Here is a 13,745-nt window from a genome sequence, read left to right on the forward strand (position 1 = left end):
GAATTCCTGCTATAACATAGTATTTGAAGTAAATGTCGTACCCCAAAACACTTAAAATATTTGATCAAGTTTTTATAAACTTATAAAATTCACTTTTACTAATGATTTGGAACAGAGTGTTCCAGTTGTAAATATCTAATGTCATTTGTCTGTATATGAGTTTGCTAAGAAGGAAAAAAAAAGTTATATTTCAACTTTTTGTTTGAAATCACTTGTAGATAAGGATCAACTGAGGTGCCTTTCTTACCAGTCATGGAATGCAAACAGATGCTTGGGTTGCACTGAATAGGGCTTATTAAGGCTTTACAGGCAGGTCAGGATCAGGTTCTGAATGTCCTGTATAACAGGCTGAGATATGTGGGGTTTTTTTTTACTAACAGCCTCTTCTAACTGTAAGACATAATGAAAAATAAAAGGCACACTCCGACCATCCTTCAGATCCTTTTTCCAAATCCCTGAATTAGATTTTCTGTGAAATGTCTGTGATGGTTATATAAGTGATGGAATTTAATTCCAGGAGTCTCTTAATTAAGTTAGCCCAGTGAGGCTGATTTTTGTCACAACGATCATGGAATCAGCCAAGCGGTATTATATGCCCAAGAAAAATCTGATAAAAAATGTTTAGTATAGTGACCACACCTTTAATAATCTTAACTATAGAGCACATACTACATCTTTTGAAGTGGTTCCAAAATCGTTTTTTCCACTGTGTGTGTATTTGTTGAATAAACAATTCCCTAAACCTTCCTTCTCACTGCCTCGGGATTAAAGCTAATTGTATTACTTTTTACCTTTTCTTACTGTGGGTATTTACAAACCTGTGGCCCATTACCTCTTCATCTTTACAGATTTCAATACCTGGGCCATTGCCACATGCGCCAATAACTCCCCTGTCATGTTTTTTGGAGCTTTCAAGCTTTTATCGGTCTCAAATATTGGACTTTCTCTCCTCCATTGATATGATCCTCCAACGTGTCACAGCTACTGACTTTCAAGGTCATCCCTTGGACCTCAGCATGATCATTAGCTACAACTGCTCCATAATTTTGCTATTCCTTATCTCCAGTTCCCTAAAACCACCATAACAGAGATACATTTTTCCTACACTTGCTTCATCATGCACTCACTTCCCTTCCACTCACTGTAGTTCTGTGTCTGAGTATTGTAACCGGGAACATAATAAGGATATCCTCAATTTCTTTGTTCCTCTCTCCTTTCATTATACTCCCTCAGAAAGATGCCAGTGCTGGTGGAGTGCAGGTTCCCATGTGTTCTGTATCTCCCCAGGGGGCTGAGGAATGCAGCCAGGAAAACTGCACAACTGTCCCGATGGGTCTAACTTTAAACTCATGACTGCTGACTCAAGTGGGACCCTGTGGCTGCAACCTGCCTCATTCTCTTTCATCCCGTCATCTCACTCCCAACCTGTTCTCCTTCCCTTCAGCTGGTTATGTTTCCCGATTCATTAAAAGTAACAGCTTAATCTTCCTCCCCTCTTAAATTACTCATAATTGTGGCCTTCACTTGCTTTTGTCCAATTCATTCTCAACCTATTCCAAAAGGCTTTCATCCACAGCAGAGCAGTTTTCATCTTCCCACCAGCAGTCTTCATGTTGCTAAAGCCAATGGGGACTTCTCAGCCCTCATCCTGACTAATCATCAGCATTTGACACGGACCACTCCTTTTTTCTTAGAGCATCGTCTTGGCGTTCACTTGGTGTTTCTCTCTTTCTGTCTATACCCACTCCTTGGGAGATCTTCCATCTATATGCTCAGGACTCACGAATTTCTATCTCTAGCTCTTTCTTCTCTGTTGAGCCTCAAACCCAACTGCCAGTCCACAGTCATCACAATCTAATCGGCATCTCAAAGCCTTTGTGTTCAGAACCTCTGTCAATCAAAACAATTGTCCCCAAATTCCTAATATATCCCTCCACCCCTGCTGTATAGAGGGTAGAAAACTAACAAGGACCTACTGTGTCGCACAGGGAACTATTCTTACTATTTTGGAATGACCTCTAAAGGAAAAGAATTTAAATATATATATATATATATATATATATATATATATATATATGTATATATATATATGTATGTATGTATAACTGAATCACTTTGCTGTATGCCTGAAACTACCATAACATTGTAAATCAACTGTAAGTCAATTAAAAATAAGTGGATAAATAAAATTATTCTTAAAACAAATCTAAAAAACAAACAAACAAAAAACCCAAATGTTCTTCGCTCAGTTTTCTCCATCAGTGTCAGTTGTATTCATTAGTTTTAATTTTATCACTCAAATACTTCAATGTCTGTTGATTTCAAATGTTAATATAGGATTTCCTTTAATTGTATATCCTTATGGAGAAGGAAATGGCAACCCACTCCAGCATTCTTTCCTGGAGAATCCCAGGGACGGGAGAGGCTGCTGGGCTGCCGTCTATGGAGTCACACAGAGTCGGACACAACTGAAACGACTTCGCGTGCATGCATGTATGCATATAAGGACATATCATAATTTTATCTCAGTTCTCATTTTTTAAGGTTAGGAATTGAAAAATTAATTCTGAAGTGACATGTCTTGTGTCAGTCAGCAGTGAAGCCTGGTTATACAAAGATATGTGCATAATAGCGCCTGTTTTATTAAGCCAGCGTTTCTTCCTGGCGGTGGTCTTTTTGGTGGTACCATGTAGCATATGGAATCTTAGTTCCCCAACTATGGATCGAACCAGTACTCCTGCATCAGGATCTTGGAGTCTTTACCACTGGACCCCCAGAGAAGTCCCCAGTGTGTTTTTTAAAAGCACAAATAATTAGAAAGCTCGTGTGTAAATATATAAATATTTATAATTTCCCAGTACTCTTTATGGAGTTGCTTTCAGTTCAGTTCAGTCACTCGGTTGTGACTGATTCTTTGCGGCCCTTTGGACTGCAGTATGACAAGCTTCCCTGTCCATCACCAACTCCCGGAGCTTACTCAAACTCATGTCCGTCGGGTTGGAGTTGTTTAGCCTTACTCATCATGGTTCTGGTAGTAAAAACTGAAGCCCTCTCCTGCTGCGTGTGCTTTTGGGTGGTGTAGTGGGAGTGGAGGTGGCGGTTTGTCATGGATATAGATAAATAAATATTTGTCACTGAACAGTGAGCGCTATAAAATTTCTCAGCGTGTTTTCTCTGACCATAGATCCCAAGACTTGAAGCCTCAAATCAGCGTCAGTCAAAATGCCTAGCTACACTTTCCACTAAGCTGTCTCCTTCGGTTTTCACCCTAGGACTTTGAATTTTGTCTCATGTGTCCTACACGTCTAGTCCTACCAACCAGAATCTCTTTCTCACTTGAATAGGAGGAATCAAACAGAATATGTTTAGACAGATTATGTATGCATAGGCATATCACTACACCTCAGGTCCTAGAACTTTTTCAGCTCATAGACTGTCTCCTTTTTATTAATTTGTGGTGTTTTTAAGAGGTCTGGGAGTGAGTCTATTTTGTTTGCCATTCCATCTTCAGTGTCTATCCCGGGGAGAATCTCCTGACAGACTTTTATTGGATAAATAAAAATTTTCATTGAATGAATGATCCTATGTTTTTGTTGTTGCTCAGTCACTAAGTCGTGTCCAACTCTTTGTGACCCCACGATCTGCAGCACACCAGGCTTCCCCGTCCTTCACTATCTCCCGGAGTTTGCTCAAATTGATGTCTGTTGAGTTGGGACTGCTATCTAACTATCTCATCCTCTGCCGCCCCATTCTTTTGCCTGCAATCTTTCCCAGCATCATGAGTGTAGGGAATGATCCTATATCATCATGAGTATAGGGAATGATCTTATACTCATCCTCTCAACATAATGATATTAAATCATCATAAATAGATACATGTCAGGCAGTTTGTGAAAGTGTCCAAAAAATCCCAGAGGAGATAGCATCTAGTCATAACTGAGAGTGACTGGAAAGGTTTTATGGAATATGGTTTCTTTCATGAGCCAAGATAAATTAAACAAATATGGACAGAATGAACCCAATCAGTGGAAACAGAGGCAAAGATGACTATGTGGCAAGAGTGTAGAACAAGTTTGAGAAATTCAAACAATAGTCGAGCTGTACTATAGAAATAAAACCACCAGATATACTTTATGGGCACTTTGAATACTAAGTCAGAGATCAGGCATTTTACTGGCTAGGTAACAAATAGAAAAATCAGCAGGGAGTATATGGACTACATAATATTCACATTGAAAACATGTAGAATTGAATGGCGGCCACAGCAAAGTACATGAAGAGAAGCATTAATGGGAAATAGACATTTTTCTGCTTTTACTCTTCACAAATGCAGGCACATGAACTTCTCTATCCATGATTCATTTTCCTGGAGGGCTCCAGGCAGCAAGCCTTTATCTTTTCTAAGCTTTAGGAAGAGGGCAGGATTACAGCTGCATCAAAGGGTAGAAACAGCCCAGTTATTTTGTTCATGATGGCTTTCGATTTTTACTGGTGAACTTAAAGCTGTAATTCTTAGAAGAGAATGATGAAAGAGAGGACATGAGGCAGGGGGAGCTTGTTATATTCTAAAGGTTCAGGTTGCAACTGAATACAAAAGACTTAGCAAAATTCATTTTGAAACAGAACATTTAAATTGCAAATAGTGCAAATAAACCAAAGTGCATACTGATTTAATTGATATTTGACTTAAAATACTCAACAGTAACAATACAGCTTGATTTGTCATTTGACAAATGGTGAACTGGGAAAACTGAACCCGTCACAATTATTCTACCTTGAGTTTATTTTTGCAGGAAGACTTTCTGGAAAAATCTAGCCCATAATGTACCCTCCAGACCTCACCAAAGGATTAAGCCTTATAACCTACTCAATATTGCTAAATGGCTATACTCTTATTAGTTTTACCTCATAATTTTGCAGTTAATAATAAAACTGCTCTATGTTGCTATTTGATGTCTTATTTCTTCAGCAGGTAACATAAGATGAGGGCCCTGACACTTTTCTTGAATCTTGAACTTTTCATTTAATGATGAAAATTGCAATATCATTGCTTGGGCCCACAGTAATGTCTGATTCTTTTCAACTGTTTGGACTGTAACTCACCAGGCTCATCTGTCCATGAGATTTTCCAGACAGAAATACTGGAGTGGGTGGCTTTTTCCTTCTCTAGTGGATCTCCTGACCCAGGGATCGGACCCAAGTCTCCTGCATCTCCAGCCTAGCCGGCACATTCTTTACCCGCTGAGCCATGGGGAAGCCATTATCATAGCATTAATTAAAGTATCCTGAGTTGATACCCTCTTCTATGTCAAAATGAACGACCTGATTTACAGTAGACCCTTCTTTGGAAACTTAATATCTATTTATTGTTGTTCAATTTATTTTATAATTTTATTCAGCTACTTCTTTTTATATAGAATTCTAGAGTCCATTGATAAGTTGAATTGTCTTTAGATTGCTTTTTTTTTTTTTTTCACTTAAAACATAGGTTTATATTTTAGGAAGAAAAAGGGATAAGAAGCAGTCTCCCATTGTTTCTTTCTTTTATTTTTTTTTTTTTTTTGCTTCTATGACATCCGCTCTTCTAAGCTCATTTGACCTTACCGTATATGTTAGAGATGAAAGAGGGGAGTAGATGTTTGGAATCAGAAACCTCATTCTGTTTATTCTGGTGTTCCAACCCTTGTTCTCCCCAGTTGTACTTTAAACCTAGTCCAATTATTGTTTTCAGTAAGGATTTTTGGCAAATGCATTTTATATTTAATGAGAAAAATGTCCTACCTTCAATGAAGTCACAGTGTGGGAAGAGATTCAATAATCACTCAGTTAATCAGTTTGATTATAAAGTGGAGGCTTCCAGTTAGCAGAATTTCTGTTTAACTGGATTTTCTAATTAACTCAGGATTAACCCATCTGTTTAGCTGTTTAGAGTAGAGAAGCTTTTGACTAAGGGTTTATTCTCAGTGGTACTCCTGTGTGCATATAAATATACGTTGATAGTTCCATGTATAATTTTAGAGTTCAATTTTTGCCTGTGCAAGATAGCATTCCACCAGGGAGATACTTATAAGAAAAATAAAAAGGAAAGCTCATCTTCTAAGAAGGGCTTATGCCGAGAAACGAGCACTACCTGTGACCCAATCACACCTGGGGACAGTCCCGGTCAGGGGAAGGAGTTAGACAAGTAAAGAAATGGTTACTCTACAACGAAGCATGCGCTGCTCAGCATGGAGGAGGAAGCATCTCCTTCCATCTGCAGGCGCGGGAATGGTTTCCAGAGGACTAGGGACTAGGCAGGATGTTCTGGATAAAAGGAACAGCATGGGAAGCAGGTCAGGGGATGTACAGGGCATTTCCTATGAATGGCTTCCAGAAATTCCTAGTTACATTGATTTGAACAAGTGAAAAGATAAATGTCTTAGTCTGTTCAAGCTACTGTAACAAAACACCTTAGACTGAGTGGCTTAGGAACAACAAGCATTTGTTTCTTACTGCTCTGGAGTCTGGGAAGCACAGGATCAAGGTGCTGGCAGCTTTGGTGTCTGGGGAGACCCTGCTTCCGAGACACCTGTCTTTTCACTGAAACCTTATGCAGTAGAAGAGAAGGGTGCTTCCTGGGTCTCCTTCATAAGGGCACTAATTCCATGCATACTGCCCTCCTGACCTAATCACCTTCCAAAGGCCCACATCCTAATACCATGACCTTGGTGGTTAGGATTTCAACATAACAAATTTTAGGGGGACACAGAAATTCTGGTCATAGCAGATCATGTTGTTGACTCCTTCTCTTTCTATTTTGAGAAATAAATATTTATTGCTGCACAACCGGGTACAAATCTTGTGTCAATTCTGTGTAACCCAACCAATAAAGATATTTATTGATTCTTCCCCCTTTTTACAAAAGAAGTGATTTCTCTCAGCTATAAAGATAAACTCTCTCTTTTTGAATTCTATCTCCTTATATTTTCAGAGAAGCTTTACACTATAGACTTTTACTTTTCTCCCCTGTGTATTGGAACACTAGCTTCTCATCAAATCACTGTCATCAACCTTTAAACACATTCAGATCTGTCCATGTTAACCTGGATTCCGTCCATGCGACCTTATAACCTGTGCTTCTCTTTACAATAGAAAATTTCTAGAAGGGTTGTCTCTAGTTCCACATTGCCACTTAATCTTGGCGACTCCAGTCTGGCTTTTGCCTACATCACTCAACCAGGACAGCCCTCCTCAAAGGTCACTAATGATTCTGTATCTCTTAATAAAATGGACTTTTCTGTTCTCTTGCTTATCCTCTCTGATGTATTTGACACTATAAATCCATTTTCCTTTCTTGAGATCATCTCTTTCATTGATTTCCAATGCATCACACACTTCTTATTTTCTCTTATTTCTTTAAATTCCACCTGTTCCCACTAATTTCCCTTTTGGGGCTCATTCTCTTTTATCAAGTGATTCAATGGGTACTCCTGAAAACTCAGTCTTAGCCTCCTTTCTCCTTTTAGACTTCCTCTTTGAATTAGGCAAGCTAATCCATACCCACGGATTCAGTGTCTGCACATTTTTAAAAATTCCTAAATTTAAATTTCCAGTCATGACTTGCCTTTTAATATATCTGGGTTTACTTAATAGGAATCTCAAATGCAACACTTGCAAAACTGAACACATTTGCCGTTTCTTTACATCCTGAAATCTGACTGTCCCCATTGTTTTCTATATAAGAAGTACACAAATACCTTATTCTTTAGGTTATCAGACCATGAAAAATGCCTTTAGCTTGTTGTTTTGTTCAGTTTTTATGGGAATATAGTTGATTTACAATGTTGTGTTAGTTTCTGCATACTGCAAAATGAATCAGTTATACATATCTATCCTTTTTAGATTCTTTTCTCATATAGCCCACTACAGATTATTGAGTAGAGCTCTCTGTGCTATAAAGTAGGTCCTTATTAGTTATCTATTTTATATATAGTATTATGTATGTGAAAGTCGCTCAGTCGTGTCTCTTTGTGACCCCATGGACTACGTAGTCCATGGAATTCTCTAGGTCAGAATATTGGAGTGGGTAACGTTTCCCTTCTCCAGGGGATCTTCCCAACCCAGGGATCAAACCCAGGTCTCCCGCTTTGCAGGCGAATTCTTTATCAGCTGAGTCACCAGGGAAACCCATGCTGTGTATTTGTCAATCCCAATCCCCCAATCTGTCGCTTTTCCCCTTCTTTCTCCCCAGTAACCATAGGTCTGTTTTTGACATCTGTAACTCTGTTTCTGTTTTGCAGATTAGTTCATTTGAACCTTTCTTTTTAGATTCCACATACAAGCACATCTACATACAAATATGGTATTTGTCTTCCTCTGTCTGTCTGACTTCACTCAGTATGATGATCTCTAGGTCCATACATGTTGCTGCAGGTTTCTAAAGGCTTACAGCAAAGTTTCTCAGTGATGACACCAATGACGTTTCAGGCTAGAGAAGTCTTTCTTGTATTGTGAGAGTCACTTCTATGCATTATGGATTGTGAATTTTATAATGGAATGTAATGCTACCTATGAAATTTTGAACCTGTTTTAAAATTTATATATTTTTCACATCAGTTAGAATTTGTTGTGAATGTGCTTTCTCCTCCATGTCCTACACACTACAGCAAAGCCCTATGCCTCTGGGTGTTTTCAAACTGCCTATGGGTAGACAATGACTCTGTTAATATCTGGAACTCTGTGAACATCTAAAAGAGAGTTGAAATATCGAAATCTAAAAGCAACCTGTTTTCTTTGATGCGTCTTCATGTTTAATGACCTAGCTTGGGATGGCAAAATGACAAAATTTGGATGTGTTCGAATATTTAAGAGTCATGAAATTAGAATCTATTAAAATAGTAATGCTTTGTTGTCATTTTAAATAGTATGTAGATTTCAAAATACTCAGAAACTTTTAATACTCTCTAAAAATACATTATCAGTCCATTAAAATAGTGAATAGCTAATAGCAATAAATGGAGAGAAATTGAAACTTACTGAAGGTCACAGAGCCTGAAAGATTAGAATTGAGAGTAGAAAGTGGAAAATATGTTCTCAATGACTATTCAACTGGGTTTCAAGTTCAAGGTTATGCCCTCTATCAATTTGTCAATAGTTGCAGTATGATATGCCACAGATGCTGAGCTTATCACCTTAAGGAAACATTTTTTCCTCAAATAAATATGTTAAATTTTTATGTTCATTTAAAGTAGCCATATGAAAAAGGAATCCTATGTATGACTACTAGAAAAAAATGGTTTTAGTTTTTCCATAATTGTAATGTTGAGTACTTTTAAAAATCCCTAGACAATTATTTGAAAATCCAATTGAAATGTTTCCTACCAAGATAATTAGACATTGTATCTTGTCTCAATGTTTGAAATCTCCCTTCTAATTCTTATATTGAGGGAGAGATGGAATTGTTCAGTGTTTTCCAAGGGAAAAAGCAACAGCAATAATATAATAATAATAATGTATTCATTTATAAGTATTCATGATATCTTTCATTAGCATATGGTTGTATATGCACTTTTAACATATATTAAAAGTTAAGGCTATGCTTGTTCTACATATAATTGATGTGTCTGTTAATAAGGAGAAGCTGACGAGGACAAGTAGGAAAGCTAGTTTTGATTATTTGAGAGTGTACGAGAAAGAAATTTGCAGAGTCCTTGTAAAGTATTTTGTGGCTTCAGTTGTATATGGAGGTACCTGCTACCCTGGGAAGTTTTAGCACTTCAGATAAATTAGCTGTGGTCTGCCATGCTGTGAAGACCAAATGCCAGGGTTCTGGACAGCTGCCAGACTGCTGTTTTCCCTCCTTGGACTGGGGCAGTGACCTAAAAACACTATAATCTTGTTTCTCATTTGTTATCTAGGTATGTGTGCATGTGCAGAAAGGGGATAGAATATACAGTGGATTTGTGAAAGTTCTCTCAGTAACTTTATAGTCTTAGTCTGGAGACAAGAGAGGGAGAAGTGGAGATAATTTATTGATTCATCAACAGATAGTATTGGGGGAAGAAAGCATTTTGTATGTGCTCTGCTCTTGGTAATGTGGGATATGACAAGATTTTGAATTGTGAGTCTTTCGATTTTTAAGATCAAAATCTGCCCAGAAAAGACACAATTCCTGAAGGTTTTGCTGCATTAAATGGGTGGAGCCCACTTCAGCTTGGCAATCTACAAATCACTTCAAGGTATCATTAAGGTAATAATTCTACACAAGAGCCACAGCAACAGCAAGATAAGGATCTCTGCCAAGATTCCCCTTAAACCAGTGAGTCTCAGATTTGAGCAAGCATCAGAATTAACAGAAAGGCTCAGTAGAGCTGATTGCTAAGATACGCCTTGAGTGTTTCTGATTAAGTAGGTCTGGGGAGGAGCTGGAGAATTTGCATTTCTTACAGACAACGAAGTGACGCAGATGCTGCTGTGACCACATACTGAAAACAACTACTTTAGAAAATAGGACTGCAGCAAGGAGCAGAAAGAATTGTTTTAAAGGATAATTGTGACTTAGCATGGCTGTAATCAAAACCTAGCCATTTAAGCTAGTTTTGCATATTTTTCCTATTTGTATATTTCAGTCAGTTTTCTCTTATCTGGTGCTGACCAACCTAGACAGCATATTAAAAAGCAGAGACATTACTTTGCCAACAAAGGTCCATCTAGTCAAGACTATAGTTTTTCCAATAGTCATGTATGGATGTGAGAGTTGGACTATAAAGAAAATTGAGCGCCAAAGAATTGATGCTTTTGAACTGTGGTGTTGGAGCAGACTCTTGAGAGTCCCTTGGACTGCAAGAAGATCCGACCAGTCCTGAAAATACAGGAAAACAGTCCTGAATATTCATTGGAAGGACTAGTGCCGAAGCTGAAACTCCAATACTTTGGCCACCTGATGCCAAGAACTGACTCATTTGAAAAGACCCTGATGCTGAGAAAGATTGAAAGTGGAGGAGAAGGGGACAATACAGGATGAGATGGTTGGATGAAATCACCGACTCAATGGACATGAGTTTGAGTAAACTCCAGCAGTTGGTGATGGACAGGGAGGCCTGGTGTGCTGCAGTCCATGGGGTCGCAAAGAATCGGACACGACTGAGTGACTGAACTGAACTGAACTGAACCGATGTTGACAGGCTGCAAGACTTCGATGCTATATGGGTGATAGTTAAATGTGTTGGTATTAGTGCCACACTTCTTGGATGATCAAATCTCAGCTCTGTCATTTATTAACTGTGCAATTGGGGGCAAGATATTTATGTTCTGGGAGCAATGGCTTTTTCACCTATAGAATGGGAATAGTAACACCTACCCCTAGTGTGGCTATTAGGGTTCTTTTATAACACATACGCTACATTTGGAACAGTAAATGCTTAGTATTTCCTTACTATTACTTAGTAAATACAAGCTGTAAATGCTTAGTAAAACTTAGCTGTCTTTCTCCTTATCTTTTTATTATTATATTTTTCTTGATAGCTAGCTATTGTAAGGATTTAAAGGCTCACACACTACCACCCAAGTATGCTGATTTATGAATTTATAATTGAAACTTATACAAGCACTAAGGGATGCAGAGAAGTTACAATGTGCTCTCCAGCATTATCCAAAGAAACTGAAATAAGTTTAGAAGCTACTACAGAATTGAGAGATCTCAATTCATTGCTCAATAACTGTTGTGTAATTTATTCTTCACTAAAGGAACAATTGCATATGCCAAATGATTAAATAGCCTTAGTGACAACCTAGGGAATTTTGTCCATCGAGTAACACTGAAAATAATTTTAAAAGATTTGTTTGATTAACTTTTAAATACATTTACAATAAATGCATTATTTTAAAAGATTTGTTTAACTTTGAAATAAGTTTATAATAAATGCATTCTAAAAACATGTTTAGTTTTTAAATTTAATGATGCCTGCTAAGTCACTTCAATTGTGTTCAACTCTTTGTAGCTCCATTATGGACTATAGCCTGCCAGGCTCCTCTGTCCATGAGGATTCTCCAGGCAAGAATACTAACGTGGGTTGCCATGTCCTCCGCCAGGGGATCTTCCTGACCCAGGGATCCAACCCGTGTCTTTTATATCTCCATAATTGGCAAGGAAGTTCTTTAAAACTAGTGCCACCTGGCAAGGCTAAAGTTAATGATATTTTAGGGTAACAAAAAGCACAGCTTACTCTCATGTAACCTGACAAAAACCACCGTATTTCCAAAGGAAAAAGCAAACTAAAAAATTCCACGGAAATAGAAACAGATGAATCTAAGTACTACAAGATAAAATTGTAATTAACATTGTCAAGGAAACATTGCACTGGGCAAAATTAAACAAGCAGGAAGACTTTATTCAAGACTATTGGAATAGAGGAAAGAGAGCAGAACTCAGTCTGAGTTCAACTCCACTGAAACACAGGATAGGAAAATCTGTGTAAGCCACCTGTGTTTGTTACTGGCTTTACCCACAAATTCTCCAAGCCAGGCTTCAACAGCACGTGAACCATGAACTTCCAGATGTTCAAGCTGGACTTAGAAAAGGCAGAGGAACCAGATATCAAATTGCCAATATCCAATGGCTCATTGAAAAAGTAAGAATTCCAGAAGAACATCTACTTCTGCTTTATTGACTACACCAAAGCCTTTGACTGTGTGGATCAAAACAAACTGTGGAGAGTTCTTCAAGAGATGGGGATACCAGACCACCTGACCTGCCTCCTAAGAAATCTGTATGCAGGTCAAGAAGTAACAGAACTGGACATGGAACAACAGACTGGTTCCAAATCAGGAAAGGAGTACATCAAGGCTGTATATTGTCACCCTGGTTATTTAACTTATATGCAAAGTACATCATGTGAAATGCTGGGCTGCATGAAACACAAGCTGGAATCAAGATTGCCTGGAGAAATATCAATAACCTCAGATACACAGATGACACCACCCTTATGGCAGAAAGCAAAGAAGAATTAAAAGAGCCTCTTGATGAAAGTGAAAGAGGAGAGTGAAAAAGTTGGCTTAAAACTCAACATACAGAAAACTGAGATCATGGCATCTGGTCCCATCACGTCATGGAAAATAGATGGGGAAACAATGGGAACAGTGAGAGACTTTATTTTGGAGGCGGGAGGTTGGGGGGGGGGGTTCCAAAATCACTGCAGATGGTGACTGCAGTCAGAAAATTAAAAGATGCCTGCTCCTTGGAAGAAAAGCTGTGACCAACCTAGGCAGCATATTTAAAAGCAGAGACATTGCTTTGCCTACAAAGGTCCATCTAGTCAAAGCTGTGGTTTTTCCAGTAGTCATATATGGATGTGAGAGTTGGACCATAAAGATGGCCAAGCACCAAAGAATTGATGCTTTTGAACTGTGGTGTTGGAGAAGACTCTTGAGAGTCCCTTGGAACTGCAAGGAGATCCAACCAATCCATCCTAAAGGAAATCAGTCCTGAATATTCATTGGAAGGACTGATGCTGAAGCTGAAATTAATACTTTGGCCACCTGATGCAAAAAACTAACTCACTGGAAAAGTCCCTGATGCTGGGAAAGATTGAAGGCGGGAGGAGAAGGGAACAACAGAGGATGAGATGGTTGGATGGCATCACAGTCTCAATGGACATGAGTTTGAGCAGGCTCCAGGAATTGGTGAAGGACAGGGAAGCCTGGCGTGCTGCAGTCCACAGGGTCACAAAGAGTCGGACATGAGTGAACAACTGAACTGAACTGAACCT

General features: G+C 38.5%; 1 protein-coding gene across 1 annotated transcript in view; it reads left to right on the forward strand.

Annotated features, from left to right (window-relative positions):
• The window catches only part of CNTNAP2 (contactin associated protein 2), a 1,529,631-nt gene that overhangs the window by 610,801 nt on the left and 905,085 nt on the right, over positions 1–13,745 (forward strand). The window lies entirely within an intron of this gene.

The sequence above is a fragment of the Muntiacus reevesi genome, chromosome 6, assembly GCF_963930625.1.
Source record: "Muntiacus reevesi chromosome 6, mMunRee1.1, whole genome shotgun sequence".
NCBI lineage: Eukaryota > Metazoa > Chordata > Mammalia > Artiodactyla > Cervidae > Muntiacus > Muntiacus reevesi.